We start from the raw sequence: 19,775 nt of genomic DNA, 5'->3' as shown, positions 1-19,775 counted from the left end.
CACACAGATGTTGCACATCAGGATAAAATACAGTCACAGATATTTAGAAGTGCTGTCAGAGTGCTGTCATTAGACAAATCCCAACCTGCATCACAGAGAACATGTCCAAGACACAGCTACAGCTCCAGATCTTTTGTGACATCAGGATATTGGTTAGGTGTGATTGATACTGGAGAGATGATAATTGCTGGATAAATAAAAAGAAATATTGGATGAGCAGTGGGGAAAATAAACATGGTCACATTTCAAGAAATTCTGAGTGAATTAAAATGAAGTGTGCTTTTCTTATTAACATGTTTTAATAAAGTTGTGCATTATTCCAAACAGGCTACTGTGACTATGCAATGACAGCAAATATGTTAGATTACAATAACTGCTGAGGCTGCTATTTTACTTTTCCAATGGCAAATTTTGAGGTTTTGTGCAAATTTGTTTTACCCTACACAGTTTTCTGACTGAGATGGTCATTCACAGTAATACCTACACCTACTTGCTGAGTTATGCTAAGAACATCCCTCCCTTCTGCATAATGTATAAGAGAAAGAAGCAACAGCAAGCCAGCTAATTCTTTGCAGAATAATATATCAGCATACCTGTCTTCAAGCTAAAATTAACAAGTGAATATAATTCTTTATAAATATATCTGCAATTTGAAGCATGATGCAGCACATACAGTTGAGGATGCACAAGATGGCTTTTTACTGAAATGAAGATGCAGTATTTGATTCTTAGGTTTGAAAGAAGTATTAGCTTAATAAAATAAAAGCTTATGATTCAAGTCAGTCTTTCACTTTAGAACTAATTTATGGTGCATTTTACACATCTTGCAAACGATGAACAACAGCCTTGCATAATTGCTTTCCTTACAAAGTGTGGGGATCAAAGGATACGTTTTAGATGTGTGGCCACAGATATGACCAGGCCAATGAATTGCAAATAACCAACATAAGAGTTGATGATGTGCTATCTTTGATAGATGTAGTGTTATAAATTGTCTCTTCCATGATAAATCTCAACAGGAGAAGAGCACTTAATAGCAGGATTTTTGGTGCACAGATTTAAATAAAGAGAAAATGTGGTTGTGTGCAAGTGTAATTGTTAACAAGGAGAACTGTGCTGGTCACTTACCAACCATTTTGACATCTAGATGTAACAGGTTTTGTTCACCAAAGCTAGTTCTAGTTCTGGAATCTATTACAATCCAACTTGATTTCCAGATCCTAAACAGAGTCAACAAAAACTTGTGGGGGGTTGGGGAGCAATTCTTCACTTATAGTTTAGCCAAGCCCTACATGATATCATTGAAAAACAATTTTGTCCATCGTTTTTCAAAACCAATTCACATTTTCCCTATCATATTCCAGGTGAGCTGTGGCCACAAATACTGCTGTTTACAGCAAAATCACAAAGAGCATCATAGCCAAATGCTTATACATGCTTCATCTGTCAAGGGGCCACATAATCACCCCTCTGGGAGAGCTAACAGAGGTCACTTGAAGCCAGGAAGCCTGACAGAGATTTCCTTTATCCATTATCTGAAGTTTAAGTGATCAACGCTCTGTAACAACACACAGGCTCTGAAAGGTTCAGTCCTCACTCTGAAAATGTTTTAGGAAGGCCTCAGCACTTCCTAGGAGTAGACACATTCCTGGCAGCAAACACCAAAGCATGGAGTAAGCAGTGCCAAAGGGAAGCTGGTGCCACATCTGGCAGGACAAGGCCCTGTGTCTGTGTTAACTCGTGCACTCCTATGGAGCTGACTGCTGTACAGCTTCCTGCAATTCAACAGGATTCTCTTTTTAAATAAGTAAGCCATGCACAGGTATAATTCCAGTCTGTGTGGGTTAAGGCAAAGGTTAATCTATACTTATTTAACATCACCAATAGATTTCTGGTTTTTAACACTCTGGTCAGAAAAGCAATGGTTTATTAGGGAAAGCTCCCAGTTGGAGGAGCTGGCAGCCTTCCTCAATCTTATTCCCTGATTCCCATGCTGTAGCCTTTGGCTGCTGTTGAGAACTTCGGAGTCTCCTGCCTTTGCTAGACATAAACATTTTCCAGAACTGGATTCCTTATTTGAAAAACTGGTGTCCAGACCCTAGAAGGCTCAGTCCATGAAGAGTGTCCTCACAGAGGGGAAATTAAAATGAAATGCCAGCTATTATTTGGCTGTTTCCCTCTCTCTCCTGCCACCATCCATCGCTAAGCACAGTGAGCTCCACTTCAGAGTTGATTTCCTTCCCTTCTGGGACTCCATGCATATGAGCCTTGGTGACACAGGATTCATCTCTGTGAATTTAACACTGAAGCAAGGATTCATCTTAAGACTGTAATTTACAACATGGCAAGAAAACACATGCTATTTGGAGACAAAAAGTTCCTTTGAATCTTTAAGGGCATTTGGGAGAATCTAACTTGATTCTTAACTGCCTCTATTTCCATTATTGTTCTGGAAAGTGTTATTAGCTGCCAGAAAGATCTACCCTGGTTAAGGCAAGTGTTCATTTAAGTTGAATTGAAAGCAGTGAAATTAAATCATAGAGTCATAAAATGGTTTGAGTTGGAAGGGACCTTAAAGATCATGTGTTACAATGCCCCTGGCCAGGGCAGGGACACCTTCCACTAGACCAGGTTGCTCAGAGCTCCATCCAGCTGGCCTTAAACAATCTTTTGTGCACTGACAGCTGAAAGGAGAGATCATCAAGGCTGGGCAGGCACGGTGGTAAGGCTGTATGTTTGATTTGTATGGTGGTAAGGCTGTATGTTTGATTTGTACATGGCTGCTTAAAGAAAGCCATGCCACTTGCCAGGGTATGAGACATCACCACTGACCCCATTAGGGAGCGATAGAAACTAAAACTCTGTAACAGTGACTGATCCTGTGTGTCTAACAGTTCAGTAATGAAGTTCAGTGCCTTCCATGCCAAAGCTCCAACTAAAAATCGTTAAAACATACATTTCTTCTAGAAAATAAAGCAATATTCAGCACCATTGCTGAAAAAACAGTAACGATTCATTTGCGGCCACTGTAACCATTTTTCCTTACAGATTTATTTGCCTGGTCTCGTGAAGGGCAGTTCTGCCCAACAGGGTAGTTGGAATGAGCTGATCTTTAAGGTCCTTTCCAGCCGAAACCAGTCTACGACTCAATAATTCTATCATTTCTAGTTGCGAAGGGGGATCAATATCCACGTTTCTAGTGCGATTTAGGCTCATTAGGTTAAGACTGACTTAATAGAGGTGTCCTCAGCGGCGCTGCTTTAGCTACAGTCCCACCTCGCGGCCGCAGCGCGGCACAGCGGCTACAGCGCGGCACAGCGGCCTCCGCCTTGGCCCGGGCCCGCCTCGCCTTCCCCCGGCCTCGCCTTCCCCCGGCCCAGCCCCTCCTCCGCCTTCCCCCGGCCCCGCCTTCCCCCGGCCCCGCCTTCCCCCGGCCCCGCCTTCCCCCGGCCCCGCCTTCCCCCGGCCCCGCCTTCCCCCGGCCCCGCCTTCCCCCGGCCCCGCCTTCCCCCGGCCCCGCCTTCCCCCGGCCCCGCCTTCCCCCGGCCCCGCCTTCCCCCGGCCCCGCCTTCCCCCGACCCCGCCTTCCCCCGGCCCAGCCTTCCCCCGGCCCCGCCTTCCTCAGGGCCCGCCTTCCCCCGGCCCCGCCTCCGCCTTCCCTGGCCCCTCGTTCGCCATCCCCCGGCCCCTCCTCCGCCTTCCCCGGCCCCGCCTTCCCCCGGCCCTTCCTCGACCTTCCTCCGGCCACTCGTTCGCCATCCCCCGGCCCCGCCTCCGCCTTCCCCCGGCTACGCCTTCCTCCGGCCCCTCCTCTGCCTTCCTCCGGCCCCTCCTCCCCTTCCCCCGGCCACGCCTTCCTCCGGCCCAGCCCCTCCTCCTCCTTCTCCCGGCCCCGCCTTCGCCTGGCCCCGCCTCCCCTTCCCCCGGCCTCCGCCTTTCCCCGGCCCAGCCCCTCCTCCGCCTTCCCCGGCCCCTCGTCCGCCATCCCCCGGCCCCTCCTCCGCCTTCCTCCGGCCCCTCGTCCGCCATCCCCCGGCCCCGCCTCCGCCTTCCCCCAGACCCAGCCCCTCTTCCGCCTTCCCCCGGCCCGGCCTCCGCCTTCCCCCGGCCCCTCGTCCGCCATCCCCCGGCCCCTCGTCCGCCATCCCCCGGCCCCTCCTCCGCCTTCCCCCGGCCCGGCCTCCGCCTTCCCCCGGCCCCTCCTCCGCCTTCCCCCGGCCCGGCCTCCGCCTTCCCCCGGCCCCTCCTCCGCCTTCCCCCGGCCCGGCCTCCGCCTTCCCCCGGCCCCTCCTCCGCCTTCCCCGGGCCCGCCTCCGCCTTCCCCAGGCCTACCTCCGCCTTCCCCGGCCTCTCCTCCGCCTTCCCCCCGGCCCAGCCCCTTCTCCGCCTTCCCCCGGCCCCTCCTCCGCCATCCCCCGGGCCCACCTCCGCCTTCCCCCGGCTCAGCCCCTCCTCCGCCTTCCCCCGGCCCAGCCCCTCCTCCGCCTTCCCCCGGCCCAGCCCCTCCTCCGCCTTCCCCCGGCCCAGCCCCTCCTCCGCCTTCCCCCGGCCCAGCCCCTCCTCCGCCTTCCCCCGGCCCAGCCCCTCCTCCGCCTTCCCCCGGCCCGCCTCCGCCTTCCCTCGGGTCCGCCTTCCCCCGGCCCCTCCTCGCCTTCCCCCGGCCCAGCCCCTCCTCCGCCTTCCCCCGGGTCCGCCTTCCCCCGGCCTCGGGCCCGCCTCCGCCTTCCCCCGGCCCCTCCTCCTCCTTCTTCCCCCGGACCCGCCTCCGCCTTCCCCCGGCCCCGGCCCCTTCTCCGCCTTCCCCCGACCCCTCCTCCGCCATCCCCCGGCCCCTTCCCGCCCGCCCCACCCCTCCCCGCCCTAGCCCAGCAGCCCTTCAGGGCCGGGGGTCCTGCTCGCGGCCTCCTCGCCCCTGTGCACCGTCGCCTCTTCTCCCTCCCTCCCGCCCGCCTTTCCAGGGGCTCCTGAGCGCCCTCCCTCCCTCCTTCCCCGCCTCCTCCGTTTCTCCCTGCCCCTCCGCTCCCTCCCGCCGCGTCTCCCCCGCCATGGCGAGCACGGACGGTAGGAGCCCCCGTCCCTCGCCCTCTGCCCTGCCGGGCTGTGGCGTGTGGGGGTGCGTGTGCCCGGGCATGGCGGAGCGGGGCTGCGGCGCTTCGGGATTCCTCCCGCGGGCGGTGGGAGCGGGGATGGCCGGCTGCAGTTCTCGTCCCGCCGGCCGCCCCCGAGGTCCTGCGGGACCCCCGCTCTGTCCCATCCCCGGTAGAATCCCGGCCGGGGCTGCGGCCCCATTCAGCCCCTCCACCCTGGGTTCATCCCTTCCCTTCCTGCAGTGCTGGAGGAGCGTGTCATCAGCGAGGAGTACAAGATCTGAAAGAAAAACAGCCCCTTCTTGTACGACCTGGTGCTGACACACGCCCTGGAGTGGCCCAGCCTCACGGTGCAGTGGCTGCCTGATGCCAGCAGGTGAGGGAGGCAAGGTGCCGGAGAGGCGCTCGGCTCCTTTCCTGTTAACCGTGAGTGCTGAGTACCTTGAGGATAAAAACCGTGCGAGACGAGAGCAATTTGGGTTAGACTTCTTTTTGTTATCTTGTAGCTCTTTCTTTTGCTTACATTAAAAAGGTCACAAGTTGATACTTCACCGACGTCTATATTAGCCTAGCAGAAGGTGGTGTGAGGTGTGAACACAGAAATCTTTCTCAGTTCATTTCTAAATAAAAAACTCTGGTGCTCATCTATAGTTAATTCTGATCGAGAAATCTATTTACTAAATTAGCTCATTCATAAAGAATGTTTTTCCTGGTGTGCACTGTATATATTGTTCCATCCAAGCTATAGTATCTATAGTATAGTATAAACTTGTTATCTTTTAAGCCTGGACTTCAGAGAATATTCTAAAACTGGTTCTTTGCATCCTGGTTTTGTACCTGGTTCATTGTTGAATTAACGTGTTTAAATTTCCCATTCTTCCACATCCCCCTGAAAAAAAAAACAACAACAAAAAACTGTGGGTTCAGTTTAATTTCTTAAAGAATTATGAAGATGGGGATAGATTCTGTTCATGTGCCAACTACTACAGAACTTAAAATGTTGCAGTAACAACTCAGGGCTCCACTGAGGTAGTGGACAAGGACTGGTGTAATGGGGATTTTAGGTAGATTTTAAAATACCCTGTGTGTGAGCTTCATGCAGTTATCAGAGGATGGTCTCTTTCTTCTATTAAGTTCCACTTTACATATGGGATGTTTTACATGTTGGTTAGGTGATCACTTCATTTGGGGTACCAGAATGTTTGGGGTTGATATTAAGAGATACGAGCTAGTCATGGCATGGAGAAAATGCAGTGGGGATTTGAGGGTGTGGAGCTCTTATGAGGAACACTTCTGCTTGCCTCGTATTTTGCAGATTGACTTAATATTCAGTTTAAAACCTGGTATTTCCAATTATCCAGTGTCAAAATATGATAGCCATTTAAGGCAAGGACTGCCTCTTTGTATGGCATCTGACATGATGGGACAGCCGTTCCTGATGCAAGTAAGTGCATGTGCATTGTGTTTCTTGTTTGGCTTTGTATTTTTCCCCCCCTCTACATTTGGAAGTGTACCTCTGGTAGTTTATGATTGCCCAAACAGTTCTGGATTGCTTGGATTCAGGAAACATAATTAGTTTGTTGCATTCAAGAATGCAGAGGTTGCTTGGTTTTTACTGCTCACATTTGTCCTTTCAGAGATGAATGGCACCATTCCATCCAGCTGTTCACTTTTAACTAAATGTTGCATTCAACCACCAGAAGAGAAATTTGATTCTAGTTCAGATAACTGGTAAAAGCTGCTAAGAGAAGTAACTAAAATAGGTTGCCATTTGTTTCCTCAGGATTTATGTTTTATGGAAAGGAGTATTGATTGTTTCCTAAATCAATACTGTGAGACTCTAGGGAAATTAGACCAAAGTAGGTACTGGTGTCTCCTTTAACTGCTGTGCAAACTGTAACTGCCCCTTTCAAGCCCCAGTGGCAATGTTTACTGCCTTGTATTGTCACTTGAGCCTTGCTGGTTGTGTCTTTGGTTTGCCATGGCAGAGTCCAGTTTGCTTTATTACACAGGCTTTGCACCAAAGGGGAGGATTTCTTAGGGAGTGTCTCTTTTCTGGCTCCCTGAAGAGGTTTGCACCTTCAGGGTTATTGATGCAAGCTATGGAACTTCTGGAACTGAGCACATAATTTTATTCCAACATTTATTATTCTAAACAGGGCAGAAGGAAAGGATTATGCTCTGCACTGGCTGCTTTTGGGAACACACACGTCTGATGAACAGAATCACCTGGTTGTTGCCAGAGTCCAGATTCCCAACAATTATCAGTTTGATTCTTTGAAGTCTGGCAGTGAGAAAGGAGGTGGGTATGCAGCATTCTTAGGTTCTGTTTGAGCAGTATCATTACTGCTTTTAGTTGTTCTGATAATGATATTCTAACTTTCTATTAAATACAAAAGTGGACAAATATGTACCAGTCCACACTAATTCTTGACAACTAAAGAGAAGAAACTGTTTGTTTCAGAAGAGCTTATGTAACACTGATAGGCAATCCCTACTAGAATGTCTACCAACTCTCAGTTGTGGTGAAAACTGAGAATAAAATAAAACCTGTATAAACACCTCAAATAAAAACTAAAGCTCTGAAAGAGGATTCTAAATATCAGAAATGTTAATGCTATTATGTCACATGGTGTGAGTCTTTCCTAGTCTTTAGGTTTAATAAGGTGCTACCACTGTTTCTTGGAGTAGGAAAGACGCTCTGAAATCCTGTTTCAGTAGTCTAAAATAATGGATGGAATAAACTAACATTTTTCTGACAACTGTAGAACTTGGTGGCTTTGGATCTGTGACTGGCAAAGTTGAGATGGAGATTAAAATTAACCATGAGGGTGAAGTGAACCGTGCCCGTTACATGCCGCAGAATCCCCGCATCGTCGCGACAAAAACACCCTCTGCTGATGTGCTGGTGTTTGACTGCACTAAACATCCTTCAGAACCAGGTGGGTCAGGCTCCTTGGAGCTAAGCAAATGCCTCTTGTCACAGAGGGGTAAACTTGTGTTTAACTGTGACTGGGACAGAGTTGCTGGGCTCTGAAACCCAAAGGGGAATGCCCATTTCTTCAGTGACTTTAATTTCCTGGTTATGCTCACTTTCATAAAAGAATCTTGGTAGAAATGGCACTCTCTGAAGAGGTTTATGTATGAAATATAATTATTACAACAGAAATTGGGTGATAATGATGCTTCTATGAATTGATGTGTTAGCACATGCTAAATGAAAGGAATTTTCTATCTTTCAGATCCAAGTGGAGAGTGTAATCCTGAACTTAGATTAAGAGGCCACCAGAAGGAAGGCTATGGCTTATCATGGAACTCAAATTTGAGTGGACATCTTCTCAGTGCATCAGATGATCATGTAAAAAACCACAACTTTTCCCCTGTAAAAAGAGCCCAACTCCTTATGCTGTAGTAGAAAATTGGAGAAAATCTGTCCCAGAGCAGCTGTGTATTGTTATGTGGGGAAGCTCTCACATCTTGTAATTATATTTCTAAAGGCTGTCAGTTGGTTTGAGGCTGTCATCAACCACAAGTTCTTTTTAAGGTTCTTGATGTAAGAACAGAATGTTTTTATAGTTGTCTACTGGAAAAAACCCTTTAAACTGGATTAGATCAAGACCATAAATTAGTAAGACTCTCAAAGATCAATAACTAATAGCTTATAAATTTCTTTGTGAGCTTTAAAAGTGTAAATTGCTTTTGTGACCTTCTAAATAATCTTTGGCCCTTGAACTTGCAGAAGGCTGATTGATAACTTAGCTCTCATTTATGGCATAATAAGTGTTCTTTTGCAAAAGCAAGGAACTTCTTCAGGAGTGTTGTCTCTTAATATATAGAGTGTGATTGATTATTTATTTGAAAGATGATACAATCAGAGTCTGAATTTCAATAGAATGTGGCTTATTTACAGACAGTGTGTTTATGGGATGTAAATGCTGGATCCAAAGAGGGCAAGATTGTTGATGCCAAAGCCATCTTCACTGGGCACTCTGCAGTAGTGGAAGATGTGGCATGGCACCTGCTCCATGAGTCTCTCTTTGGATCTGTGGCAGATGATCAGAAGCTTATGATGTAAGTTAGGAGATTTTTGAGTAGGGCCTGCTGTGTCCTGCTGATGCCTTTTTTCAACAAACAAAACACACTTTTGGGATGATATTAGTATGGGAGGTAATATAAAAGTGGATCTTTATTGGAGGACTTTAGGGCAGTTATGGAAGAATGTCCACAAAAGCCCACCCCCCATGAGGATGCATATTGTTTTATAAGTTTTTCAATTTTGGTCATTTATTAAAAAAACACCAATTAGGAGGACAAGTGCTGGTGCAATTACCCCCAGGTCAAGCTCCTTTTCTGGAGCACCCCCCTTGGTACTGGCTGTACTTTGTTTATGAAAATGTGTCTCCATGAGCTGTTTTCAACCTTGGTAGCCAGGGAGAACCAAGATAGGATAGGGGCCCTTGGAATATGTTTTGTCTTTCTGCCTAGGGAAAGGGCTTGGAAAACTTCTAGGAAAACTAACCACTAATAGGCTAATACTAACCACTAATACAATAGGCTACAAATGTATGTGTAAAGAATACAGAGAATATATTAAAGAAAAAAAGGTAAAACCAAAACAGCATCACTGCCACTGGACCTAGTCTACAGCACTTGGATAAACGAAAGGTCTGAATTTTGGAGTGAATTCATGTAGTTCTTTATGGCAATCAGCTACAGTGATGGTGCAGATTCACTGAAATCTACATGCCACTTAGTGTGTTCACATCACTTGATAAGAAGATGTGACTAATATATGTGTCATCTTCATGGTGCAAGCTGTTCATGAACAAAAGACACAAAATACGGGAAATATTGGCATGAATGCTGTAGCTTCAGAGTTGAGTTTAGTAGTAAAAGCTGTAGTGTAAAAGAACTTCTCAAAAACTTAAGTTTGTTTGCTTTCCCTCTTTCCTCCCTTCCCCAAACCCTTCACTGCCACAGCTGGGACACAAGATCTAATGCCACGTCCAAGCCGAGTCACTCAGCAGATGCTCACACAGCCGAGGTGAACTGTCTGTCCTTCAATCCCTACAGCGAGTTCATTCTGGCAACTGGCTCTGCTGACAAGGTTTTCACTTGTGTGTACTTTACATTCCTGAGCAGTGCAGATGAAAGCCTTTATAGTAAAACCAATTTCTTGTTGCTTGTGTCTCCCAGACGGTGGCTCTGTGGGATCTTTGAAACTTAAAGCTGAAACTCCATTCTTTTGAGTCTCATAAGGATGAGATTTTTCAGGTGGGTAAACTACTTACAACCTGTAGGAAAAACCCAAGAGGAGTAATGACTTGGACAAGAACATGTAGATTTGTGTTCTTGCAACACAAATAAATCTGTTTAATCAAAATTCACTATGTTGAGTTTGACAATTACAAACAGTACCATGTAATTTATTTCTGCCCTTCCCCACTTGAAGCAAATAGTCAACAACTTAATGCTAAAAAGATACTGGGTGTCACAAGTACCTTAAATACAAGAATGTTTCTTTAAAATAATGTGCTGTTGAGAGGACTTGGATTCAAACCTAATTTTGTGAAATTTGCCTATTTAATTAAGTGCAAGTAACAGGGATTTTTAGACAAATTGCATGAAATATTGTAAATCTGTAATAGTAAAATATGTTGTCTGTTCAGTATGAGAAATCTTAAAGACTAAAGCAGTTTGTTTGAGCTGGTGAATATCCTCTGTGCTGGAAGAAACTGATTTACAGAGTATAGTTAAAAATTAGTGGCCAGGGTGCTGGTTATTCAGGACATGCTTTAGGAATCAGTAACTGCTCTCTGAAGTTGTTTCCTTTCAATAGGTTTACTGGTCTCCTCATAATGAAACCATTCTTGCTTCAAGTGGTACTGATCGTCGCCTGCACGTGTGGGATCTGAGGTGAGGAACAATTCCTGTCTCTTAGTGTATGTGAACAGATGGTTAAAAAAGGCTGCAGGCCTGCATTATTTGGCAGGTTTCATTTGTGCTGTTCTCCAGCTTTCCTTGCCTACCTCAGGTCTGGTCTTCTGAGTATAAATAGAAACAGCACAGTATATCTAAAGTTACTTCTCCATCAGGGTTTCTTGCTAATAGCATTGTTTTCTGTTGTCCACTTGTTGCCTAGATTCAAAAGACAAAACTTGCAACAGTGTTAAAGTGGTAGGATAAAAAGCAGTTCTTTAATGAAAGCTTTCATGTGCACAAATATGGCTATAAGTGTATGTGTGAAAAAATAATTTTCTGCAATTTTAAAAAGGGTAATTAATTAGTTTATCTAGCAGGTACATCCAGTAGGAGATCAATTGGCCCAGTACAACACCCTTGGGTCTGCCCCTTTGGTATTTGTCCAGGGGTTTCTTTGCCCTATTTCTTGTTATGTCTCTCAGCTTCTGATGGAAAACAAGAGGTCCTTGTCAGAAATTCTGTTCTTAAGAATAAGACTAAACAGAATTTCAGGGGTGTGTTAGAAAGGTTTAACTAATCATTCTAAAATGTGAGTGAGGGCAGGAAAAAGTACTAGAAATCATACAACTCTATATTAAAAATCTACAAAGTTACAAATATGAAAAAGGCTAAAAATCTTTGGGCATCACATCAGTAAGTGATTTTTGCCTCCATGTGCTTCACAAGTTAAGATTCCATTTCAGTAATGACAGTGCCAGACAGTTGATGTTTTATACCTGGTGCTTATAGATATTTTACAGTGAGAAACACAAATTGCAAATATGGGAAACAAAGGCCAGGAACTGTTCAGTTAAGCTGACAGAGAATGCAACTGTCATTTTAATAAAAAGTATAAACTACTTTCTTGCAGTAAAATTGGAGAAGAGCAGTCAGCAGAGGATGCAGAAGATGGGCCTCCTGAGCTGCTGGTACCCTTCTGTTCAGGTTTCAGTGTGCTGACATGCTGTGTGGCAGTGGGATGTCACAGTCTTGTCACTGTGCTGCTAAAACTGCAGCTGTTCATAAATCTTTTCACCTCCCTGGTTTCCAGTCCAGTGCTTTAATTTGCTGTAGGCTTCCTCTCTTCAGTTCTGAAGGTTTCCCCATGTCTTGTGTGACTCTGTAAGTGCTCTTAGAGATAATCAGAATGAAATATGGCTGGATTTCACAGCCCAGCCCTGTGTGAAGAGAGACCATTTTGAGGATGTCAGTTGTTGTTGTCATAGTAGGAACTGTTATCTCAAATGCTGTCCCAGCAACTGCATCTGTGGCCATAATCAGCAAATGGAAGCACTTGAACACCTTCCTTATGTCTGTTGTGAATCTCTAGCAGCAGGGTTTTCTTTGGGTAGTCTTTAGCATGATGAATTTAACTTAAGAATCCTGGGTTTAAACAGATTTATCTAAAGTTGAAATGACTTACTGAAGCTTGTGGGTTTTTTTTAACAGTTTATTCATGGAGGACACACTGCCAAAATTTCAGACTTCAGTTGGAATCCTAATGAGCCTTGGGTAATCTGTTCTGTATCAGAGGACAACATAATGCAGATATGGCAGATGGTGAGTGTCACAACAGCTCTTGAGTTACTCTAAAGCTTGTTGTACAAACGAAACTGAAAAGGCTTGTTCTTCTTGGGGCAGCCTGTGCCTTCAAGGACTGAAAGTTGTCTGTGCCATATACTTCTTGATCTAATCAAAAAGTGTAAGACTTTAAAAAGAAAACCAAGACTAAAACAACTTGAATAAAAGCAACTGCTACGTAATTCTTGATTCCAAGTCCTAGGTACTAATTAACATTAAGATTTATTCTTAACAAAGCAGTTGCAAACTTATATCCAGTATTAGCCAAGACTTACTCTTGCCCAACTCCCTCCCCATTATGTTGCCTCTAAAGCAGGATGCCTTTTAAATCCCCAGTTATTTCATGTTACTTTACATCACAGGAAATTGATCTGCTACCTTAGAAATGTGGAATAAAGTAATTTGGGAATAAATTGAGTTTAAAAACTCTTAACAGACTAAAATGTGTGCCACCGGTGAGGCTTCTTTTTTAGTACCTGCTCTTGTTTTGTGTATTTAGACTGTGGTTGAAATAATTCCAAATAAAATGTTCATAATAGGGCTAGTGGTTAAGTGGCTAGTGCTTTTGCTGTTGAGATGGAGCAGTGTAAGAAGGCAGCTGCCAAAATGTAGCCATTGTGTACACATTTCTAAATTTGGCAACCCTTTAAGAAGGGACAGGGAGAAAATCCCTTCAAGAAGGGGATGATGGCTGTGCCACCGTGGTGTTATTGAGGGCTTTTTCTGTATGAAGTGTAGAAGATAGTTTTAAAACAATTGTGTGTATCATTTGTAATGTTTTGTGTCTTCAGGCAGAAAACATTTACAGTGATGAAGAACCAGATATAACAGCAGCTGAACTGGAAGCTCAAGGAATGTAACTTTTCTTCTTTAAGGAACTAGAGGGAATGACATAGTAATGTAATTTCAGTACTGTATACATAAAATAAAGTCCTGAAAAAAACACAGAAAACCAAATACCAAACCAAAGAACCCCAGAATCACTGGGGAGAAGCCTTGCATCAAAACAGGAATACTCCTAATTGGATTAAGCAAAAAGCTTGTATAATCAAATTGTCATGGGATACTCTTGGTTCTGTGGGCACTTTGAGCTGTTGTATACTGTACAGCAGTTAGCTTTAGAGAAACTGACAATGAATTAATACCTATGTCTATATTTTTAAATAAACTTTGTGTGTTCTGGAAATAAAATGGTGAAATCCTCACTTTTCACACATAGAAACTGTATAAAAAACACCTTTTCTATTCATATGTAAAAAGAGCTTTTCACTTTCCCACACCACTTTTGGATTGGTTTTGCATAAATAAAATCTATTAAAAAAAGTGTTTGGTGTATTTAATGTCCACTGGCATAAGTTGAATGCCTTCTTGCATTCAATAATAGAATAGAATTTAATTGCTACCTGGTGACAAAGTTACATATTTTTTAGTTTATAACTTAGACCAGTTAATAATCTGGGATGATTTGAGTTGTTTTCATGCAAAAAACCATTGGAGTACAGAACTTGACTTCTTCACAAAGGGCATGGGTTTAGGAGGAGGTTTAGGGAATTCATGAGGAGAGCCAGTAGATCTCCTGTCACGTTGAAGTACAAATCTTGAGCAGAGTTAAGTAACTTCTTTGTGTATGGGTGATTAGTGTTTGGATTTTGTCTGTGTTAGTGTGTTGTGGGGCTTTTTTGGGTGGTGATAAAAGCACTGTCCTTTATTCTTAGTGCCAAGGTGCCAGTGCCCTCCCAGTGAATTGGTGTCACCTGTGTCTGGTTAGAGCCTTCCTGTTGCATTTTTTACTTAAGTGAGGCAATTGGGTAGTTGTCTAAAATACATCAGTGTCTGAACAAATAATAGACAAACACACAGTTTGCTTCTAAACCTTAGATTGACTGAAAAGCTCAAGAATTTTGCCTATATAGAAGCAAAATGTGTTCATATTTATCATTGATCTACACATAGACGATGGGTTACGTTGGGAGCTGTCAGAGAAGTGTAAATGAATTTCATAGCTCTTAGCTACTTAAGACCTTACTAAATTAATTGCTGGCTATCCTGATCTTTCTGCTCAAGCTGAAAAAAAAAATTACAGTGGTGACTGATACTGACAGGGTGATACCTTGCTCTCCTCTCCACTGGAGCTGTAAGAAGTCAGCAGACAACTGGGCTCAAGCAGTGTATCTGAATCTGCCCGTGCTGGCCTGGCTGGGATGGAGAGCTTGTCCATCTGAGCAGGGCTGGGCTGCTGGGGACTGTGGTTTGGTTTTATGGCTGGAATGCTGCAAAGGCAGTTGTGCTTTGGTGCTTGCTGGGCAGTGCTTGCACACTGGGGGTAGGGGCTGGGGAGGAGACACAGCTGGGACAGCTGACCCCAATGGCCAAAGGGATATCCTTACTTTAGGCCATGCTCAGCAATAAAATGGGTGAGGAAGGTGAAGAGGGCCTTTCCTGGTGGCCATTGCTTGGATGGTGGCAGGGCAGTGACCTGTGTCAGGGAGGAGGTAAGTGATTTTATTCTCCCTCACCCACTTCTGGAACTCCTCCAGCTGTACCCAGGAGCTTTTCTTCCTGTTCTCTCCCCCACCCTGCTGGGGAAGTGCAAGTGACAGCACATGATAAGCATTTAACACTGCATTCAGAGGTGGTTTTTGGTCAGGCCCTACATTCTTTTGGGCAATCATTCTGACACACACAGCTCTTGAAAAGCAGGAAATGAAGATGTCAATGGCCCAGCTTTCTGGAAAAACAGAAATATTTCCCTGAGAGCATGATGGTGGCTCCTCTTTGTACAGAACATAAATACTTCCCTGAGAGCATGGTGGTGGCTGCTCTTGGTATGGATAGAGCAGTACTCTGTGCCATGACCCCTCCCTGCTGCTGGTCCTCTTCAGTGCTCACTTCAAGGAGACCTCTTGGCTGCTTGGCACCAACATGTAGAGCACAGCTCATCCATAGAATTGGTGATTCCAGCTTTGTGTGTTCAACCAGCACTGTGGCAGAGTGGTCTTTTATTGCTAATTAAGCCAAGGACCACTACTGTTGTGCATCACACATTTTTGCTCCCACTCTTCCCCAAGAATGGGATGGTTTGCATCACCAACTCCTCTGAAGATATACTTGACAGAAGTATTTGTGAGGAGCTGCAAGGCATTAAGTGTAACTGATGCTGAAATATTTTGGAAGACTGATATCTATATAACAACAAACCCGAGAGTGTGTGTAGCATTCCTGTATTTTGCTTCAGTGTGGCAAAAAGCAGGTTTGGGGTTTTCCTTTACTGTGTAAGAAGAACTGTATTTGCTTTTATTGTAAAATGCAAGACCCTTGAGAGCCTTAACAGGTAATTTTTTTTATGTAGCCACACAGTTTATGCCATTATCCATAGTATACTTTATTGTCTTCCATGTGTATGTGATGCCTCTTCAGCACTGAAACAGCTGAAGAAAGCCATGTAAACTCTGTACAGAGAGCAAGTATTTAAGTCAAACACCCAGTTTGACCTGCTGCTTTATGGCCACTGAGATGGTTGGTGGGGTAGAGTCTTCATAATTCTTTCAACATCAACTTTTGTCTTGTGAATTTCAAACCCAAAGCTTTCCCCAATTTAAGCAGAATCAAACATGGATAACAGAATGTTTTGAGAGTTCAACTATTCTTCCCCTTTAAAAGGGAATGAATAAAACATCAACAGTGCATAAAATCCATATTTTGGAGAAAAGGGTTAGGAAAAGAGTCAGTAACCACCCAGCAGGAAACACCAGATTCACAAAGCCAGCAAAAGCTTTGATGAAAAGGATTTATAAAACAGGCAGCATGACCAAGATCAAATGGTTTTATACGAATACAGGCATAAAGGGTAGAAACCAACCAACCAACTCCAACAGATTACATGGATTAAATAGCAGTATCATCATGGACTTGGCAGAACTGAGGTAGTTATTTTGATGCTTAATACCAGGACATAAACCGGGTAGAGGTGATACTGAACTACGTCAATATGGACTATTTGTCACATGGCTGTATTCAGATACATTTTAAAAATGAGTGACTTAAATTCATTTTCTCAGCTTGAAATATCACAAGATATAACAGAGTATTTAAATTTGTAAAGGCTCTAAGAGGTTATTTTCTTGAAGAAGAGCAGTGTCCTTGGCATAGTCAGGAATTACACAAAGGCCTGCTTCAAGTGTCCCAGTCCATGAGACAAGTACAGCCCAGATCCCTGTTTGAACAAGAAATCCAAAACAACATGCAGCCCCAAAGCTAAAACATAACAAACAGTTCTAAAGGAAATTAAAATAAAGTCTTCAGGCACCACAGTATTCTTAAATTACTTAAAAGTTCAGGCTCGATGGGTGCCAGAGTCAGCAAGGTCTGTAAAAGCTAGCACAGTTAGATGAGGCTGAGTTAGGCTGTAAGAAGGAAATACAGCATTCCTTCAAGAAATAGCTAAACAAGAAGGGTGGAATTAGCAAAATTTAAATGTAAAACTTAACCCCCAACCAAACCAGAAAGGAACAAAAAGTATCTGTGAGGAGTAACTTTGTAAAGGCCTAAACCCAAATATCTCTGCTACATCAAACACAGGTACCTGAAGGGCTCAGAATGCAGCTGGTGAAAAAGGTTCTCCCCTCAGACCCACTCTTCACTAGACAAGTACAGCTCAGTGTGTGTGCACGTCTGCATGTGCATTAGCAGGAGAGACTTAGCACTTGACTGAAAAAAGGAAAAAGCCAAAATCCCCAGCTATTAACTGCAACCAAACTTCCCTCCAGCAAAAGCTTGCAAATCTGACCAGTTTTGTAAAGAACTTAGGAAGATTGGGAAGATCCAAAGAAATAAATAATACCAGATTTGACCTCTGTACCAGCATGCACTGGAAGAAAGGAGGAGGAGATGTGTTTACACAGCAGCAGAGGCAGCACCTTTGAGGAGACTGAGATACAAAGTCTGAGATACAAAGGAATACTTTGAAGTACAAGGAGAACAACTAAGATCAGACAGTGTGGTTGGATTTCAAAATACTTTGCACAGCTCTAGAAAAGGCTCAGGGCTAGGACCCATGCTGCTCACTTCTTATACAATGGTATTGGCAAACAAGTTAAATGTTTTTAAATTAATAAAATTAATGCTATCTGCAAAGAGTCAGAGAGCACAGAGTATGGTATTGTAGAGCAATTCCAAATGCTACCTAGAAAAAATAGACACAAAGGAAAACTGAACTCAAAACCAACTCCAAAACAAAACTCAGTTTAGGGAAGTTGCCAAATGTTAGAGTATATACCAAAAAAGGCAAACAGAACACTTTTCAGTATTAGGAAACTGGGAGCGAGCGTACATTAGGAACAAATGACCCCACAGAGTATGACAGAATGTGAAGCACTTGATGAACTTACTAGGAAACCTTATTTTTTAGCATAAATCCTCACATTTCTTACAGTACACCCAATTGAACTATGGTGGGTAAATTTTTGGAGAAAAGGCATGAGTAGAATTTGAAGCAGGCAGGGGCAGGTTCAGCCAGAGCTCCTGCCCTTCATGGTCCAAGTGACCCTCACCTTAAGACACCCCAGGTGAGGTGAGCAGAGTGCAGCACCTCTCACCCCCTGCCCCGGGCTGCTCCCACCACACAGCACCAGGAATGTGCAAGGCACTGCCACGACCCCAGAGCAGCCCCCTCCCAGGGCAGCTCCTCCAACAATATGCTTGAAATCAAATGTCACATCTTTTCGTTTTCACTCTTGACTTTCCAAATAAATACAGTTTCAGCAGATTCAGTTACAAGACACGAGTATGATGTTAAAGAAAAACTCAGAGTCCAATATATTAAGCATACTTATTTACTTAATCTATACAGAATTGGGTAGATAAAATTTCAGATTCACATTAGTGAAAAATCTCTACAAAATGTTTTTGAAAAGCAAAACAAAGACTGCCTGTTCATTTATCACTTTTCCTCATGAAAGCAGACATGGGTTGTAAAAATAAAGCAGTGTGTTTAGCACAAACTAGATTTCTGCATCACTTTTTTCACAGTTATTTCCATCTACAGTCCAAAGAGGTAGATTTTCTGCAACACCTGAGAATTGAACTGTAACATAACCAGGTGTAATGAAAGGAAGGACAAAACAATACAGATACAGCCCTAACTTACGTGTGTGTGTATACACGTACTTGGGTCTTGAATCACATACAATTCAGCTTTTTGCAGCTTAATCATGGTGAAACTGTCCATCAGGCCCCAGTTTTGACAATTAGACACACTCACCTCAGGCTACATCAGTTCACATCCAGGTTAAATGGTTTGTAGTAGTGGGAGAAAGGCAGTAATAGAAATTTACTTAAAAACCCTACTGGAGCCCCTTTGGCTGCAGCCTGGCAGTGCAATAGCCTGCAATATGGCAGATCAGTGACAGTGCTGAGCTTATCCCTAACATCAGTCTGTATTTTTAAAACAACACTTTTTAATCAATGTATGAAACTTTGCTGACTGGTTTCAGGAAGCAAAATACAGTTTGCCTTGGCCAGATAAGTTGCTATGATAAGGGTATGTTGAGGGTAGAAAATAGAGAAAATATCCCCATTCTAAAAGCCTTTCACTTGGGGCATTCAGCTTCATTTACATATTTAGCCAGTGTCAAAGATACTTGTATTGCTGTTGCATACATCTGTTGTGTCTCTAAAAGCCCTTTAATTTATTCCTGCAGCAGGGTCCAAAAACTCACTCTTGCCTCCATGTAAAACAAGCACTACAGAAAGAATTGTTCAGAATACAAATGTCCAAATAACAAATTGTAAAAATTGAAAACTGCATGTCCTACCTTGCCAAGGGTATGATGCACCAGATACAAAGGTTTTTGCTTTTCCTCAGGAAAATTACATCACACTTTGTGTTAGCTGAAAACCAGTTCTCACAACACCTGTTTTCTCAAGCTTGATTCTATAAAGCAAGTAATTTGAACAGCAAATCTGAAATATTTCTTTCCAGTTATTCTTATGCCACATGGTTTGCATGATCAGCATTTCAAAGCTCTGAATCTAATCTGACTGCTCACTGCTACCTTCTTTTCATTCCTGCATTGTGCTTGGACCACAAACACCAAACCCACACAATCTAGGATGGCCAGCTTCCCATTTGCTCTATTTCAGAAATGT

This window comes from Ammospiza caudacuta, chromosome 2 (assembly GCF_027887145.1).
Source record: "Ammospiza caudacuta isolate bAmmCau1 chromosome 2, bAmmCau1.pri, whole genome shotgun sequence".
Lineage (NCBI taxonomy): Eukaryota > Metazoa > Chordata > Aves > Passeriformes > Passerellidae > Ammospiza > Ammospiza caudacuta.
This window is presented reverse-complemented; position numbering follows the sequence as displayed.